The 17,552-nt window shown below is 41.1% G+C and overlaps 1 protein-coding gene and 1 pseudogene across 2 annotated transcripts in view; both read right to left on the bottom strand.

Annotated features, from left to right (window-relative positions):
- The window catches only part of SCTR (secretin receptor), an 80,005-nt gene that overhangs the window by 42,193 nt on the left and 20,260 nt on the right, over window positions 1-17,552 (bottom strand). The gene's annotated exons all lie outside the window — the stretch shown is intronic.
- On the bottom strand, window positions 796-1,140 carry LOC144454231 (microtubule-associated protein 1 light chain 3 beta 2 pseudogene; annotated as a pseudogene).

The raw sequence follows: 17,552 nt of genomic DNA, 5'->3' as shown, positions 1-17,552 counted from the left end.
AATCAGAGCAAATCCATAATGTAAGAAATGCCATCCCTCTGTTCTCAGAAATTTTTTGGAAGCCAAATTGTTTTGGAACAATTTTTTAAAATTGTTCAATTTACCTATAAAAATCCATGGTGTTTCTCTGTGTAACTATATGGAAAACAAACTTCCAGGGAAAAGAAAAAAAGCAAACTAAATAAGTGATAGCAAGAAAAGTTGGAATATATGCATTGATGCCAGAACAAGCTTGATTTTTTTTGCCCCCCCCATTTACCCAGTTCTGCTGAAACTATTGATGGTAAATGGACTTTACAAACATAAATAGGACATTTGACAAGCCTAATTAAAGATGCTTACATAAGTAAAGAGAAACCTTTCTATGAAAATGAGCAGTTTCCATGAACAAAGACTGTCATTTCACTAAATTCTTGACGGTTACCACTGGAATTGAAATTCCTATTTAAAAAAAGTCACTACAACCATTCAAACCATTTTATTGCAACTTAGAATGCAGGGTATGTTTCTAAACCAAAAACTTTAAAAAGCAAGATATCCTAAGCCAAATAGGAGTTTTCCAAATCTATATTGCACATGCTCTTAAAACTGAACTTATTTGTGTGTAACACAAGAGACAACTTACTAAAAATCCCTAAGGCAGTAATACTACTTACTATTTTGATGAACTGTGATTAGATGAACTGATCTATTTCAATTGGTGACATCCCTTTTTTTCCTGAGTGAGGGCTTTAAAAAATTCTAGTATAGAAGCTTTGTACTAGTTCTTACACCGAAGATTTCTTTCCAAATGTCTCAAGAGGCACATGCCATATTCAAAAATCCATCTTCATCCTTTTCACTTTCATACACTTCAGAAATAGGTGTTGAAATGCTTGCCCTGTTGTGTCCATTCAACAATAAGGAAGACAGCTTAATTAGCATTCAGCAGTAGGCACTTTCTAATTATTTTGAATTGCTCATTCATGTTGACATGATATGGCACAGGAAATTGCTTCTTGTCCTTGTAAATTTCTGTTGTTGCAGATAACAGATAGGAACGGATGATGATAGGACTCTGCTCTCCAATATGTCTCACATTTTCTGCTCTTTGTTTGAAGGTGGGGAGGGCTACTTGAAGGTCTTCTCTGAAAGTATCATGCAGGAAAGGGGGCTAAGGAGGAAGAGCAGGCTTCGGTGGATCAATGGGCCGCGGGTGGGGTGGAGGTGGAGGGAGCTTGGGCAGCAGAGACAGGGGAGGTAACAGGTGGCAGCTGAGATGAAGGCATCTGAGGTGCTCCTCCACCCACAATGACTTCCCTTCTGTCCTGAACACCTACTTTGTGACAGGCACTATGCTAAGTGCTTTACAGATATGATCTCATTTAATCTTCACAACAATCCTGAGAGATAGGTGCTATCACTATCCTCATTTTATAGTTGGGAAAACTGAGGCAGACAGTGATTAAGCAATTTGCCCAGAGTCACACAGCTAGTCAGTGTCTGAGGCTGTTTTTGAACTCAGATTTTTCTGAGTCAAGGCCCAGAACTCAATCCACTATTCCACAAAGCAGCTGAGAGTGAGCTACCAATAATACCAAACAGCTCATCTTTATATAGTACATTGAGGCTTACAAATCACTTTCCTTCCATCAATCCTATGAAGGAGGTAGCATGAGAATTTTAGTAATCTGTCCATGGTTACACTAGGTAGCAAAGTGGATAGAGCACTGGGCCTAGAATCTGGAAGACTCATCTTCCTGAGTTCAAATCCAGCCTCAGGAACTTACTGGCTGTGCGACTGTGGGCAAGTCACTTAACCCTGTTTGCCTCAGTTTCCTTATCTGTAAAATGAGCTGGAGAAGGAAATGGTAAAACCCCAAAAGGGGTCATGAAGAGTCACCAGGGTTACACAGCTTATAAATGTTGAAGCTGGGAATGGAACACTGCTCTGCTGACCACAAGTCAGGCCCAGCATCTAAAGGTTTAGGTCACTCTTGCTTCCTATTATGGAGAAGTGGTGAGTGTGGGTGGGAGGAGGCGAGAGAATATATTTTGGTCATCTCATGAGTCTCCAGGCACACATCTGCTCTCATCTAGAAGTCAAGCCAAGATGTAGCATTTGGGCTACAAGGTCAAAAGTTGTCCTTCCTATGTATTGCTATCCCCTCGAGGTTTTGAGTCTTCACTGAAATACACTGAACTTCATTTACCACAACATAATTCTTGCATTTAACCACATATGTCCATTTTTTTAAAATCAAGAAATGTTATTTTCAATGCCCCCCTGCATATTGTCTCTTAGGATACTTTGTCTACCCCTAGGGCCAGCGGAGTCCTGGGCATGGAGGAGATTTGGCTGGTATAGATTTGTGATACTATACCTTTAGGTTTCAAAGCTTGCTAGACTGTTCCAGAATCCATTATCATTAAGGATCATAAGGTTGTAGATTCAAAGTTGAAAGGGACCTTAAAGGTTATCTAGTCATTGTCCCCTACCCACACCCCCCAACCCCTGCAAGTTTATATTTGAAGAAATTGAGGCATAGGGGGTGTCAATCACTGGCCTAAGATCACAAGGGTAGTAAGCAGCACAGAAGGATTTGAATCTAGGTCCTCTGAATATACTATGTCCAGCATTAATTCTACTGGAAGTCTTGTTGACTAATTCTAAATTCAGGCTAGATCCCAACAGCTTCTATTTTCAGTCCTCTGAGTTCTTGATGGTGGGCCAGGCTGGGTCTCAGGAAGTGCCAAGGTTGTTTTTAGCTATAGGGTTTATCTGCATATTTTTATTTCCCATCAATGGTACTACCATTTTCCTAGTTAGCCAAGCATAAGTCATCTTTGGTTCTTCTCTTTCCTTCCTTCCCTACATCCAATCTATCAGCAAAACTTTTCATCTCTCCCTTCAAAATGTCTTCTTCATTTGGAATCTTAACAGCTGATGGCCACCTGCAGACATGGCAAGGTTGTAAATAACCTCCTTTTTTGGCACAACTGAGGCCATTCCTGCAGATCAGTCACTGAACTAGCCCAGATTCAACGAGGTTGACGTTATGTAAACCAGCACCAGTGACCTTCTGATGCTACTGATTGCCACTGAGCCTGCTCCAGCCTTGCTGCGGAGTTACTGGAATGTCATGATTAGTATAGAGTTCCAGGGAGCTTGGGTCAGACCAGATACCCTGAAGAACTCCATCTCTGAGGTATCTAGTCAGTCCCACCCTACCCTTGTGCTTGAGTAGGTGCCCTCATCTGCAAAAGGAGACTAAATAACTTACTTATTTGGACTAAATAACTTCTGGGGTCCCTTCTAGCTACATCTATGAGCCTGTGAGTCATCTGAATCAGTGAGATGGCTGTGTCACTTCTGTGGGGGCTTTCTAGGGATCCGGCTACTGTTGACAGGAAAGAGCCAAGGAACTGGTTTGAGCTGGTCAACTCGATGAGGGTGGCTGGTGATGAGAACTGGCCCAGATTACTCTGGCTAAACTAGTATCTGAGAGTAAGTGTTAGGCACTGGACTAAAAGCAGCCAGTACAATCCCTATTCTCTTTCTCTTATAATCTCCACAAGCATAGGGCTGATCACGTTGTAGGTGCTTAAAATATACATATTGAGTAAATAACAGTCTGTACATGTTCACATTGTATTTTTTACTATTCTTAACCCCAGAAATGACCACTAGAACACAGAGGGAAAAAAAATACTAAAACTGCATCCTTGTGACCTGAGAAAGAAACTGAAATAGCTGATGTTGCTCCTGAAGCCAACATCTGGGGAAGGTATTCCTGCAGAAAAGGGGCCAGTCATTCCCACCAACTACTGACCAACTGCCACCTACAGGTAAGGCAAAGGAACCTAGCTAAACCAGTAAGGAGCTTGAGGGACAGACCGGAGGCAATGGGTACTAGGCAAGTCAAACTGCTTCTACTGCCTTCCCTTAGACCCCATAGAACTAGCCCTGGACCCTGAATCTAAGAGTCTTGGGAATAACAGTGTGCCCAAAGCCTCTGGCTCTGTTTCCAGCCCAGGACCTTCAACCATAACTGAAAGGAACAATCACTATAGATAAATCGCCTACCTACCTCCCCACCAATACCACCAACTGGCAGATAAGGACAAGAGTCCTAGAAATGACAATACCACTTCCCCTCCTCCTGCCTCCACCCGGGCCATCATTACTACTACCACTCCAGCCCCCTCCTTCCCTTTAGCCGTCATCCTCAGAAGTGACCTTAGTGAAGATGCAATCCTGCAAATTCTTCTACAGCTACTTTAAAAAAAAAAAAGCTTTACTACTAAAGTTCTAAGTCCTTGGCACTGTTAAACAGTTAAACATCAGAAATGGATAGGATTTTATTAGCAAAAATGACATTTAAAAAGATATGAGACCACCTACTACACCCTAACACTCAGGAGACCCTTCCACCTGACTTGCAGCTGAAACTTTCTCTATGTGTTGTCTCTCCCTTCAGAAAGTGAGTACCTTGAGAGCAGGGTCTGTCTTAGTTTTGTTTATCTATTTCCAATGGTTAGCCCAGGACTTTGCACATAGTAAGCACTTTACAAATACTTTTTCATTCATTCATTTATAACCAGTCTGAGCTATTGATAAGCATGAATTACAGAATATTTTTAAATAAATGTCCTTTGATGACTTTTAGTTTTATCTAAGATATTTACTTGGGAAGTAATAAGGAACCCATTAAGTTTTTTGAGTGGAGGAGTAATATAACCAGTTCTTTGCATAAGAGCAGAATGTGAAAAGGAGAGAGAAGAGTTGAGAGGATCTACACAAAGGCTGTTGTTATGATACTTCTAAGGGGTAATAAAGGCCTCTACTGTAACGGTAGCAATGGAAATATAGAAAAGGAGATACATGTAAGAACTGTACAGAAGAGAAATTAATAGCTTGGTACAGTGGGAAAAGCCTTAGCTCTGGAGTCTGAAGACCTGCATTCAAAGCCCACTTCTGATGCTTACTAGGTATGTTACCTGAGGCAGTTCACGTGGTCTCACTGGGCCTCAATTTCCTCATCTGTAAAGTTAAGGGACTGAACTAGACAGCCTGAGAGCTCCCCTCCAGATTTAGTCCTATAATCCTACAGTAACTGACTACATATGCAAGGTGAAGGGCAAGAAATAATTTTTTGAAATCTCAAGAATGTAAGTATGAGAATCCAGGTAACTAGTGGTACCACAGAGAGAAATACTAAAGTCAAAAGTAGGAATGGAGTGAGGGAGAAAAATAAACTACATACAATATTCTACCATTATTCCCTATGTCTGCAAAGAAAGGAGGCAGGTACGTTTTCTTAACTCTTCACCAGGGTGATGCTGGGTTTAAGACATGTTGAGTTTCAAGTGACAGTGGAATATTCACCTGGAGATGTCCTGTCGTCATTTGAAGACACAGATTAGGAACTCAGAAAAGAGGTCAAAACTTGAGATATAAATTTGAGAGTCTTTTGCAGCAAAATGGTAGTTAAAGTGGTTGAAGTGAAGGAGGATGTCAAAGAATTGAGTACATGTAGTCAAGACAAAAAAGAGTCAAGGTCAGGAACAGCATCAAGAAGCCAAAAATAGGAATTAGAAGTAGGAGAGGAACCAGATAAGCATTATGTTCCTGAAGTCGAGGGAAGAGAGAATATTCAGTGGGTATAGTTAAATGTCAAAATCTGCAGAGAGGTTGAGGAATTTAAGGACTAGAAAATGTCATTGGATTTAGCTATCAGGAGACCATCACTCACCTTAGCATAATTAGGTAGAGTTACTGAAGAGTGTTATTACAATGAGTTGAGGAAAAAGTGGGTAGTGAGGAAATAGAGGAACTGGATAGACAACTTTTTGAAGAAGCCTAGTTGTGAATAGGAGAGGGGTGGAATGGATGCTGAATGGGATGAAAAGATAAAGGAAGTCTTTTTTAGAATTGGAGAGACCTAAGCCATGTTGTGGGACAGCTAGGTAGCGAAGTGAAAAGAACACTGGGCTTAGAGTCAGGAAGACTTCTTTTCCTGAATTCAAATCTGGCCTCAGACATTTACTAGCTGTGTGACCTTGGACAAGTCACAACCCTGCCTGCCTCAGTGTCCTTATCTGTAAAATGAGCTGGAGAAGGAAATGGCAAGCGACTCCAGTATCTTTGCTAAGAAAACCGCAAATGGGGTCACTAAAATTCAGACATAACTAAAAACAACTTAACAACAAAGCATGTTTGTAGGCAAGTGAGATGGAGCCAATGTTGAGGGAGAGATTTAAAAAGATGGGAAGCTAAACATGAACTGATGCAGAATGAACTAAGCAAAACCAGGAAAGTAATTTATAAAATGACTACAATAATTTCAAATTAGAATGACCAAGTATCACCCCGGAGAAGAGTTAAGAAAATGCACCTGCCTCCTCTCTTTGCAGACATGGGAAATAATGGTAGAATATTGCATATAGTTTTGATGAAATATTTTTCTCTTTTTTCTTATTCTTTGTTACAAGTAGTGGCTCAATAAGTAGGGGAAGTGGGAAGGATATATTCAGAAATTGAGGATATAAGAATAACATAAATAAACTAAAGAATGCATGAAAAAAGAGGGGATGAGGGAAAATCTATGACAAGAGTCTGATAGACAAGATAAAAAGATAACTAAAAGAAATATATATAAGCAAAAGTCATTCCTCAAAGGTCAACTACTATGAATAACTGTCGAAAGAAAAACTGCAAACTATTGATAACAATACGGGAAAATGTTCCAATCACTAAAAATAAAAAATAAATAAATCAAAACAACTTTGAGTCACTACCCCACACCCAGTAAGTGGGAAAAGTGACAAAGGACAAGAACAGCCAATGTTGCTTGTGGAAAGATGGGCACACTAATGCAATGTTGGTGTGACTATGGATTGGTCCAACCATTCTAGGAAGCAACTTGGAATTATGCAAAGAAAGTGAATAAAATCTCCATACCCCTTGATTCCATTTATTAGGCATAGCCCCTAAGAAGGTCAACAATAAAAAGAAAGGCTGCATATGAGCAAAAGCAGGCAGCTAGACGGGCAGGGTAGATAGAGCAGAGGACTTGGATTGAGGATGATCTGAGTGCAAACGTTGCCTTCAGACAGGTCCTAGCTGTGTGATCCTGGACAAGTCATTTAATCTCTTCTGTCTCAGCTTTCTTTCCTGCAAAATGGGGATGATAATAGCACCTACCTCACAAGGTTGTGAGGATCAAATGAGTTACTGAATTCATATGAAGTACTTTGCAAACCTTAAAAAACTGAGCAAATGTTAGCTGTTCTTATTTGCTACTTATAGCAGCACTTTTCTAGTAGAAAAGAACTGGAAATAAACTAGATGTCCATCATCTGGAGAACGGAAAAAAATTGTGCTATATTAATGTAATAGAATATTGCTGTGCTGTAAGAAATTATAAATATCATAAATAAAGAAAAGAATGGGAAGGCATATGAACTAATGCAAAGTGAAGTAAGCACACCCGTGAAAATTATATGTACAACTACAACAATTTAAATGGAAAGAAGAACAACAAAACCACAGACCCAAGCTTGACCTCAAGAAAGAGATATGAGGAAACTCCACCCTCCCTGCTTTGCCCAGGTGAGTGACTATGAGTGTGGAACACTGAATATAATGTTAGATGATTTTGATGTGTTGGTTAGTTTAACTCAGGCCTGCACGACCTGTGGCCGGGCTACTCATGGCTTGCAGGCACACCAAAGGATTTCAGCAGCCCACGAAAAGTGTTAAGGATGTTTTCCTCAACATTTTTTCGCAGGCCACCTGAAATTCTTTGGAGTGCTGCAGGTTATGCAGCCCTGGTTTAACGGAAGTTTTTCTCCCTCTTTTTATTCTTCATTATAAGGGATGTCATTTTTGATTCAATTCAATAAACATTTATTAAATGCCTACTATGAGGGGCAGCTAGGTGGCGCAGTAGATAGAGCCCCACCCCTGAAGTCAGGAGGACCGGAGTTCAAATCCGGCCTCAGACCAAACACTTGACACTTACTAGCTGTGTGACCCTGGGCAAGTCACTTAATGCCAATTGCCCAAAAAAAATTTTTTAAATTTTTTAAAATCCCTACTATGTGCCAGGCATTGAACTAAGAGTTGGAGATTCAAAAAGAGGCAAAAGACAGTCCCTGCCCTTAAGGAGCTTACAATCCAATGGGGAAAACAAGATTCAAATAAATATATACAAAGTAAGCTATATGTGTGTGTATGTATGTGTGTGTGTGTATGTGTGTGTATAAATATATATATATATACATATATATATGTGTATATATATATATATATATACACACATATATATATATATAAGATAACTAGGAAATGATTAACAGAAGGAAGAGGGTTTGAGGGAAAGCTTCCTGTAAGAGGTAGAATTTTAGTTGGGACTTAAAGGAAGCTAGGGAGGTCTAAAGTCAGAGTAGTCATTCTGAGAAGGAGGGAGGTCCATATTGAAGAATGGAGGTGACATAAAAATGAATGACAAGAATGCAAATTTACTTTAAGGGCAAAGAATAAGCTTAGTGTGAGTGAGAAAGGCAAAGGAGTTGGGGGTTTCTCCTCCAGGTGGGGTTGCTTCATTACTCCTACCCAAGTCCATTTACTCCTCTATTCTTTCTCCTTTCAGTCCTGATACTGGTTATTTGTTTCTGTGCCAGTTATCTCTTTGAACAGAGCGTGGTGCCAGGAAGGCCAAGGAGACAGTTTCTATTCTTGTACATGCCAGTTTAGTACCACACAGAAAAAAAAAACTCTGATCTACAATCATAAACCTTAACTAGTCATCTCAAAAACATGCATTATCTGTCTCAAGCATGGTCATGCAGGAGATTGTGGGTGGCCAAGTGAATATCCTGGGAAATCTCCAAGCTCCCATTCTGTGGTCATAGGTTAGGCTAGGGAGAGTAGTGTAAGTTTCATAAGAGGACAAGAGGGTTCATTCCATTAATTTGCTCTTTTTTGTGATTCTCCCTCTAAAAAATAAAATAAAATGACAACAAAAACCCATTGCTAGGCATCTTCAGGTTTGCATGTATTCTATCATGTCAGAAATAAAAAGCTCGCATTTCTATAACATTTAAGGTTAGGTGAGTATTTTCTTTACAACCCGCTGAAATATGTAGTACAATTATTGTTATCCCATTTCCTGATGAGGTCACTGAGGCTCTGAGTGGTTAAGTGAATTGCTAATGGTCATGTATTAGCACATTAGCCTGCGAAGGGTAGGAATGTGTGATTTAGAATCACCCAATGTTAGAGCAGGAGGAGACCTTGGGAGATCATCGAATCTAGCTGCTTTACTTTATAGGAACAGAGAAATAGTGACTTTCTTTCCCAAGGTACAGCAACAGAGCAGCAGAGTCAAGATTCAAACACAAATGACAAAACTAAAGGTGGAATATAGCATAATGTAATGTAATGCATTTTGATTTCAAAAGAGATTCAGTCCTTTACCTCCAACTGCCTGCTGAACCATTCTATGTGGATAGTTCAATGACACTTCCATGTCTACATTTCCAAAACTGCATTCATCTTCCTTCCAAAACCTGCTTCTCTTCTCAGCTTCCCAATTTTTGTTGCTTGTACGACATTCATCAATGATCTAGGCTTTGAAACCATGAAGTTACAGAATGTCAAAGCTGGAAGGGACCTCAAAGGCCATCTAGTCTAACCCATACCTGAACAAGCATCCCCTCTAAAGAATCTCTTGAGTCTGCCCTCGCCCTAACCCTCTGCATTCAATCAGCTGCCAAATATGGATGCCTCTATAACATCTGCCCCTCTTTTCTCCTCGTACTGCCTCTAGTCCAGTTTGCTGCCTCTCACCTGGATTATCACAATTACCTAAATGTTCTTCTCCTTCTTCAAGATGCAGCTTCTCAAAACCTCCCCTGATTCTCCCTTTCCATCCTACTCCACCTTTCCAAACCTCTAAGGGCCTACTGTGTGTTTGTCCTCTCCTACAAATTTAATTATTTGCTCTGTTATTATTTGTGTGCAAATTTCATCTCCTTACTATACTGTAATTCAATTAAAAAAGCTTTACTGCCCTGCCTACTCTATGGAAGCCATTGTGATAGATACCGGAGGTGAAAAAATTACATAGTCTCTTACGTTCCACTGCGGGATACTTAAATAAATATGTGCAAATTTTCATGGTGGAAGAAAAACAATAACTGGGGCAGTCAGGAAAGGCCTCATGTAGGAAATGGTGTGGGAGCTGAGCCTTGAAGGGAGCTGGATTCTAAGAGGGAGATGTGAGGAGGATGAGCATTCTAGGCATGTGGAACAGTCCATTAAAAGACAAGGCAATGGATAGGAAATTATAATAATCAAGCTTAGCCCCAAAGAGGAGACATAAGAAGGCATTTCCCCCTGCTTATTTGCAAAGGTGAGGGACTATGGATATGGAATACTACATACAATGTCAGTCTTTTTTTCCATACTGATGCACCTTTCCTATGAATTCCTGAAGGGCAGAGATAACATCCTCTATTTCTTTTGCATCCTCTCCCACCTCCCCCAATACACACACACACACACACACACACACACACACACACACACACACACACACAGTGTGACTGTGGTCATTGTTTATATTTACCCATGCAGAAGACGAAAGATGATGGAAGCTTCCTTGTTGGTCTGAACTATTCTCTCTTAAAGCTATTTTCTCCCTGGCACAATGACCAAGGTGTGAGCCAGTCTCCCCCGCTGGCTCAGGGGCTGTGCAGAGACTGCTTGCAATGGTAGCTCTTTGCTTTGAGATATCCCCATTTATAGGGAGACTGTTGTATAGGGATGGAATTGCTACCGTGTCTGAGATCACTGAACAATAATACCAACCTCCACTTTCTCTTCTCCTAAACATAGGGCTTTGCGTGTCAGTAGGAAGCTTTATTTATAATGCAGCTTACATTTCAGCCTAGAATAGATCCTGGGCTGGGTTTCTCAGATGTTTCTGGGCCTTGAAAGAAAAATAAGAAACAAATACCTCTGCTCATGAGAAAATGAGAAGATCCTGTATAACCTACACAGAGTTTGAATATGAGTTCAAGGGCTGAGGCCACCCGACTATGGGACAATGTCCTCCAGCAGCCAAGCAGACTCCTAGACTGCTTTGCCACTGGGCCAGGCTCCAAAGAAGATTAATGACACACTGCAAGATTGTTATGGAAGTAGTGGGTTGAGAAGCAGAAGTGGGATACTTTGTAGATAAATAATCATGGATGTGCTCTGTGTATTAGTCACTGAGTCATCCAGACCTGAAAACATGGAATCACATGCTGCCAACAAAATCTCTGTTGCATCCTTTCATGATATTCAGTAATGAGTAGTAGAAAGGACCCTGAACTGGGGAGTCAAGAGACCTAGGTTCTAGTCCCAACTACTGACAAGTTTTGTGGAAATTGAATTATCAAATAAAGCTGTCCCATGGACATTTTTCAGCCTGAAAAGGACACACACAGTCCACACTCTTTTTTTTTTCATAAAAAGTATTTTTATTTTGACATCTGAATAAATGTTGACTTCTCAGGACACTCTGGCATCTTTTCCAATTTGTTCATCAGCTTGTTGCACTGTCTCTTTCTCAGAAACATAGATGCCATCCAAACATTTTCTGATGTCCTTGTTTTTGTTTTTGTTTTTGTTTTTTTTTACTGTGGTGGCCCATTGGATCAGGGCAGCTGAGTTTAATATAAGTTCAATATTATTGCCTTCAAGAATTAACTCATGTTTTTAGGCTTGAGAAACAGCATAAGCAACATTTGGTCTCATGCGCTCTCTTCAGAAATATTTTTCCCCCAAGAAATTTCTGATTTTGATAAGTGAGTCATTCTCTTGAATAACAACATTGCTGGGGAAGTGAGCATAAACAAACCTCATCTTGTAATGGAAACCCCAGGGCAACACCTTTAATCATGTTTTGTACATGACCACAGATTATGCATCTCAAGTTCTTTTCAATTTCCCTACCACTTATCCATCCAGAGGCTTTTTTTCTTCATTCCAAGGAGACTGAGCTCAATATTAACACGATTGATATCGCTTTGGAGGATTCCTTGGGGGCCCTTCACAATAACTGCCCCCTTAAGAGAGATGTCAATATTTTCCAGGATGTCGACAGCCATGGTTGCTTAGAATGGTCTTCATTCAAGTTGTGAAAGGGCCAAAGAGAGTCTCTGCTCTTATAAATTTGAGCAAGTTCTTTGACTTTTCCAGGCCTCAATTTTTTTTCAATCTATAAAGAGTCAAAAAGGCAGCCTGGCATAATGGAAGGATAACTAGCCTTGGAATAAGAAAAGACTTAAGCTCAAGTCTGGCCTCTGATATTTTCCATGACCTTCATCTTGACAGCCATACCAGGTGCCTTATTACTGACCAGAGACCATACCCTGGAGGTTTTTGCCCTTTCTTCCCCAGAACTTATACCCTGGGGCCAGACTGTCCTGATTGGTGACCCAATTGGGTAGACCCAGTTGCCACATCTTGGGCCTCTACTTGCCATCAATCTTGCCACCAGTGTCTCCCCTCCAGTTCAATGGTTCCAGTTCTGGAACCACAATCAAATATAGCACCAGCTACTACCTCTGTTACGTTCTAGACCAAAGTGTCCCTCCCTATATGTGTTGTTTCCATCTGTTAGAATGTAAGCTCCTTGAGGGAAGCTTATTTTTGCTTTTTATTTGTATCCTCAGAGCTTAGCACAGGGATCAGCACATGGTAAATGCTTAATAAAAGCTTCTTTTCTTTCCCTTTCTTTTTTTTTCTCTACTTTTTTCCTTTCTTTCTTTCTTTTTTTCCTTCTTCCTCTATGATTCTAAGCAAGTTACTAACCTCTCAGTGCCCTAGGTGATAGAGTGAATTGCACAGGAAATACCCATCTTCTTTGGTGGTTTCACGAGGAATTCCCTATTCCAGTGAAATTACCAATTTGGTAACAAAGGAAAAAGGAGGGAGTGGACTTATGACTTTATCTTCTTTCCAGCTCTGACATTCCATAAACTTAATAGGTTTCTTTGGGCAACTGGGTGGTGTGGTGGATAGAGTGCCAGGCCTGGAGTCATGAAGATTCATCTTCCTGAGGTCAAATCTGGTCTCAGACACTTACTAGCTATGTGACCCTAGACAAGACACTTAACTCTGTTTGCCTCAGTTTCCTAATGTGGAAAATAAAGGAAATGGCAAACCACTCCAGTATCTTTGCCAAGAAAACACAAAATGGGGTCATGAAGAGTCAAGTGAACAACAACAAATAGGTTTCCAAGGAAAATTGTCTTTAATGCCTTCCTACCTCCTGCCCTCCCCTTAGACCCTTCTCTCTCCTTTTGTTACTCTCTAATTTTGTGGTACCTAAACTAATCCTATAGGTCTTAGCCAGTAAAGACAACACTTTCCCCACTCTCCTTTTTTTACTTCAATATTTCTATCTGGAATTCTCCAGCGTGGGTTCCATGAGTCGCTGTGGGTCCTCATTTTACCTGCAGGTGGCAGCCTCTCTCCATCTAACTGAGTTGCTACGGCTTACAGCTAAAAAGATGCACCACTTAGTAGTTAACCTGCTGCCAAAAAACCTCTTCAAGAAATTTATAAGCTAGGTTGGTTCTCATGGTGGCCACACTGCACATCTTTTTAACTTGGGAAGACTGCTAAAACACGCTCTCCACTAGCATAGCTTTAGAGAGCCCAAATCCGTCTCAGGGACATTTTCACTTTAAACAGTTATTCTTGAAGAATAAAAAGCCTTCAGGACTGAAAGAAATGAATATTTATTTACTGGTGGAATTCTAGTACTAATGGAAGTAATAATTCTAGTGCTAATGAAAAATACTAATTCTAGTACTAATGGAGGTACTAATGATAGGTCAAAGGAGTTATGTTTTGCTTTTTATTGGGGGAGGGGGAAGATAGGCCTTAGGATCATAGATTTAGACCTCAGAGGAATCTAATCCAACTACATTGCGGGGTTTTTGTTTGTTTATTTTTGTTTATTTTTCTGGCGAGGCAATTGGGGTTAAGTGACTTGCCCAGGGTCACACAGCTAGTAAGTGTTATGTGTCTGAGACCAGATTTGAACTCAGGTCCTCCTGACTCCACTGTGCCACATAGCTGCCCCCCAACTATTTCATGTTTTAAAATTTTTTTTTGTTATTTTGACCTTGACAAACATGAACATTTATATACACGTGTATATATGTGTATATGAAACAGAAAAATGTTGTATATATAACTGCATGTTTCTATTGCATGCATTTTTTTAAAGTACACAATAAATTCAACACATTCTCTTCAAAGTCCTGTTTGTATCCTTTGACCCTCATTCTCTTCTGTGAATGTTTAAATGCTTCAATGATGCTCATTTCTGCTTTTTGTTTGTTTGTTTGTTTGTTTTTGGTCATTAGCCCCTCTGTATTTGTATAGGTCAGGAAGCAGAGGACCAGAGAGAAGAAGTGATTGCTGAAGATCACACAAATAGTAATGACAGAACCAGAATCTGAACCCAGGATCTTTGACTAAATTCTGCCTTCTTTCTACTGCTACATCTTCTTTCTTAAGCTACATCACAGAGCTGGTCACCTAATTTAGATGGCGAGGCTAGCCTGAGGCCTGGGGGCTGGAGAGAAGGAGGGGGCTTCACTATCAACCCTTTTTCCATCGAGAAAGTCATCACCATGGCCCCACTCCCAGGGATCCCAGTTCCGTTGGTTGGCCCTCTGAAGATACCCCCACTGGATATTGGCAGAGCTTCATGCCCAGGTCAGCCCAATGACTCGACTGGTCTGAGAGATTGGGTCTATATTCTCAGGCCGGCATTGGATATGCCACAAACAGTAATATGAGTTCAGATTCTGCATTCTCCCCCTTCCCCTCTCCCTGTCCCCCATTCCACTGGTGAATCTGTGACTCTGCTTAGAGAGATTTTCAGCCTGACTCTCCTTCCTATAATTACTTCCTCTTCCCAGACTAGGGGTTCTTAACCTTCTTAATTTCATAAACCTCTTTGTTATCTGCTGAAGCAATAACCCCCTTCTGAGAATATTATTTTCAAGTGCATAAAATAAGATACACAGGATGACAAAGAAAACCAATTGTTAACACATAGGCAGCAAATCCCCATTTGGCTGCTAGGTGGCGCAGTGGATAGCGTGCCAGACTTGGAGACCGGAAGGCTCATCTTCCTGAGTGCAAATCTAGCCTCAGACACTTACTGGCTGTGTGACCTTGGGCAAGTCACTTAACCCTGTTTGCCTCAGTTTCCTCATCTATAAAATAAGCTAGAGGACATGACTGAAAAACAGCTGAACAAAAACGAGAGGTAGCAAATATATTATGATATGTTACTGATATTAGAATATATTTATATGTATATCTTATTAATTTTTTGTAAACTTCACAGACTGCAGGTGGAAACCCCTGCCCTGGTGACAGTGAAGCTTGACCTGCCTCTGATTGGAAGGGGGAGCTAAGAGGGGGAAAGAAGAAGAGGAGCTTAGTTAAGCACACCTTGTGGGCAGAGCTTTGCCAGAGACAAGCATGTTTGGGGATAGGAAGGAGTTTTCCTCTAGATCTTCATTGTTATTGCTGTTCAGTGGTTTCAGCAGAGTCTGACTCTTCATGACCCATGTGAGGTTTTCTTGGCAAAAATACTGGCATGGTTTGCAATTTTCTTCTCCAGCTCATTTTACAGATGAGGAAACTGAGGCAAACAGGGTTAAATGACTTGCCCAGAGTCACACAACTAGTGTCTACAGCTGGGTTTGAACTCAGGTCTTCCTGACGCCAGGTCCAGCGTTCCATCCACTGCACCATCTAGCTACCCTTCAAGACCCTTTGACTGATTTGTTTTGTGAAGTTTGGACTCAGTCAAAGGGCCACACTTGAAGAACTAGCGGGTCACATGTGGCCTCAAGGCTGCAGATTGCCCACCCCTGTCCTAGTTTAATGGGGAAGAGATAATCACTGCCCCAGAGAGAGCTCCCTGTCAGGTAGAGGTAAAAACAACAGAGGCAGGAGTATTGTTTCCAGAAGTTCACATTAAAGTGTTAACAAAGTTTACTTATAAGGGAAAGGCTGGATTTGGGTAACATTTCTCTTCTTATCTCATCAGCACAATTGATCTCTTGGAAGGCACAGAAAACTTGGCCATGAGAGGACAAGATACCAGACAAGGGAGTTTCCAGGAAGTAAGGGAAGTAAATAAGTAGCAGGAGTCCAAATTGCATCCCTACCAGGCTTGAGGGGCCAAGCCTAGAGCAACAGGAACATGGAGCAAGCATTAAGGGATGCTTGCTTCTAAGACTATTAACCTCCTCCTGGACACTCACCTTCCTTGGTTTTGGGAATGCTGCTCTCTCCTAACTATCCTCCTACCTATCTGATAAATCCTTCTCAGTATCCTTTGACAGATCACCATCCACATCCCTCCCCTCAATCATGCGTTCGGTCATGGGCCATCTTCTCTTTCTATATCTATACCTCCAGAACATCTCCCAGGTCTGTCCCTTCTCTACATACATACAGGGGCCTCTCTAGTTCAGGCTCTCATCATTTTTTGCCCAAACTAATGAAGCAGCCTCTTTGTTGCTCTCTGCCTCTGCCTCTGTCTCTGTCTCTGCCTCTGTCTCTGTCTCTGTCTCTCTCTCTCTCTCTCTCTCTCTCTCTCTCTCTCTCTCTCTCTCTCTGTCTCTCTCTCTCTCTCTCCATTTTCTCGTGTTTTCAATCCCTATTCCACTCAGTTACTACACCAATGTTCCTAAATCACAGGTCTGATAATACCATTCCCCTGCCCAAGAAAGTCCAGCAGTTTGATTCTGCTTTTAGGACAAAATATAAATTCCTACTTGGCATTTAAAACTCTTCACAATTCAGCACCCATCTCCCTTACCAAATTTCATTCACTTTATTCTCCTTCACACAGTCTATGTTCTAGTCAAAATGATCCAGGAAGAGAGGAAATAAGCATTTATTAAGTGCCTACACTGTGCTGGGTGTTTTATAGATATTATCGCATTTGATCGCCATTTCAACTCTGGAAGATAGGGGCTGTTATTATCTCCATTTTACAGTTGAGGAAACTGAGGTAGGCAGGCTTGCCCAGGGTCACACAGCTAGTGTATGAAGCTGAATTTGAACTCAAGTCTTCCTGATTCTGAGCGCAGTACTCTATCCATTGTACCACCTAGTTACCTCTAAAAACCTACTCATTGTTTCCTCTGTAAGACATCTCATTTCCCACCCGAATGCTTTTGCATAGGTGTCCCCCATGCCTGGAATACATTCCCTCCTCACCTCTGCTCCTTAGAACCCCTAGCTTTCTTCCACATTCAGCTCAGATACCACTTCCTTCATAAAACCTTTCTTGATCCTCTCAGCTGAGTGCCAGTTTGGTGATCAAAGCCCTGAATTCACATCCTGATTCCTAAACTTGCTACCTGTGTGACTTTAGTCAATCTCTTTGGGCCTCACTGATCTCATCAATAAAATGAAAAGGATGGAGTAGCTGACCTGCAGGATTCTTTCCACCTCTAAATCTGTGAGC

Source organism: Phascolarctos cinereus, unplaced genomic scaffold (assembly GCF_003287225.1).
Source record: "Phascolarctos cinereus isolate Bilbo 61053 unplaced genomic scaffold, phaCin_HiC Scaffold_726;HRSCAF=1367, whole genome shotgun sequence".
Classification (NCBI taxonomy): Eukaryota; Metazoa; Chordata; class Mammalia; order Diprotodontia; family Phascolarctidae; genus Phascolarctos; species Phascolarctos cinereus.
Note: the sequence above shows the minus strand (reverse complement) of the source record. Positions and strands in the feature narration are given on the sequence as shown.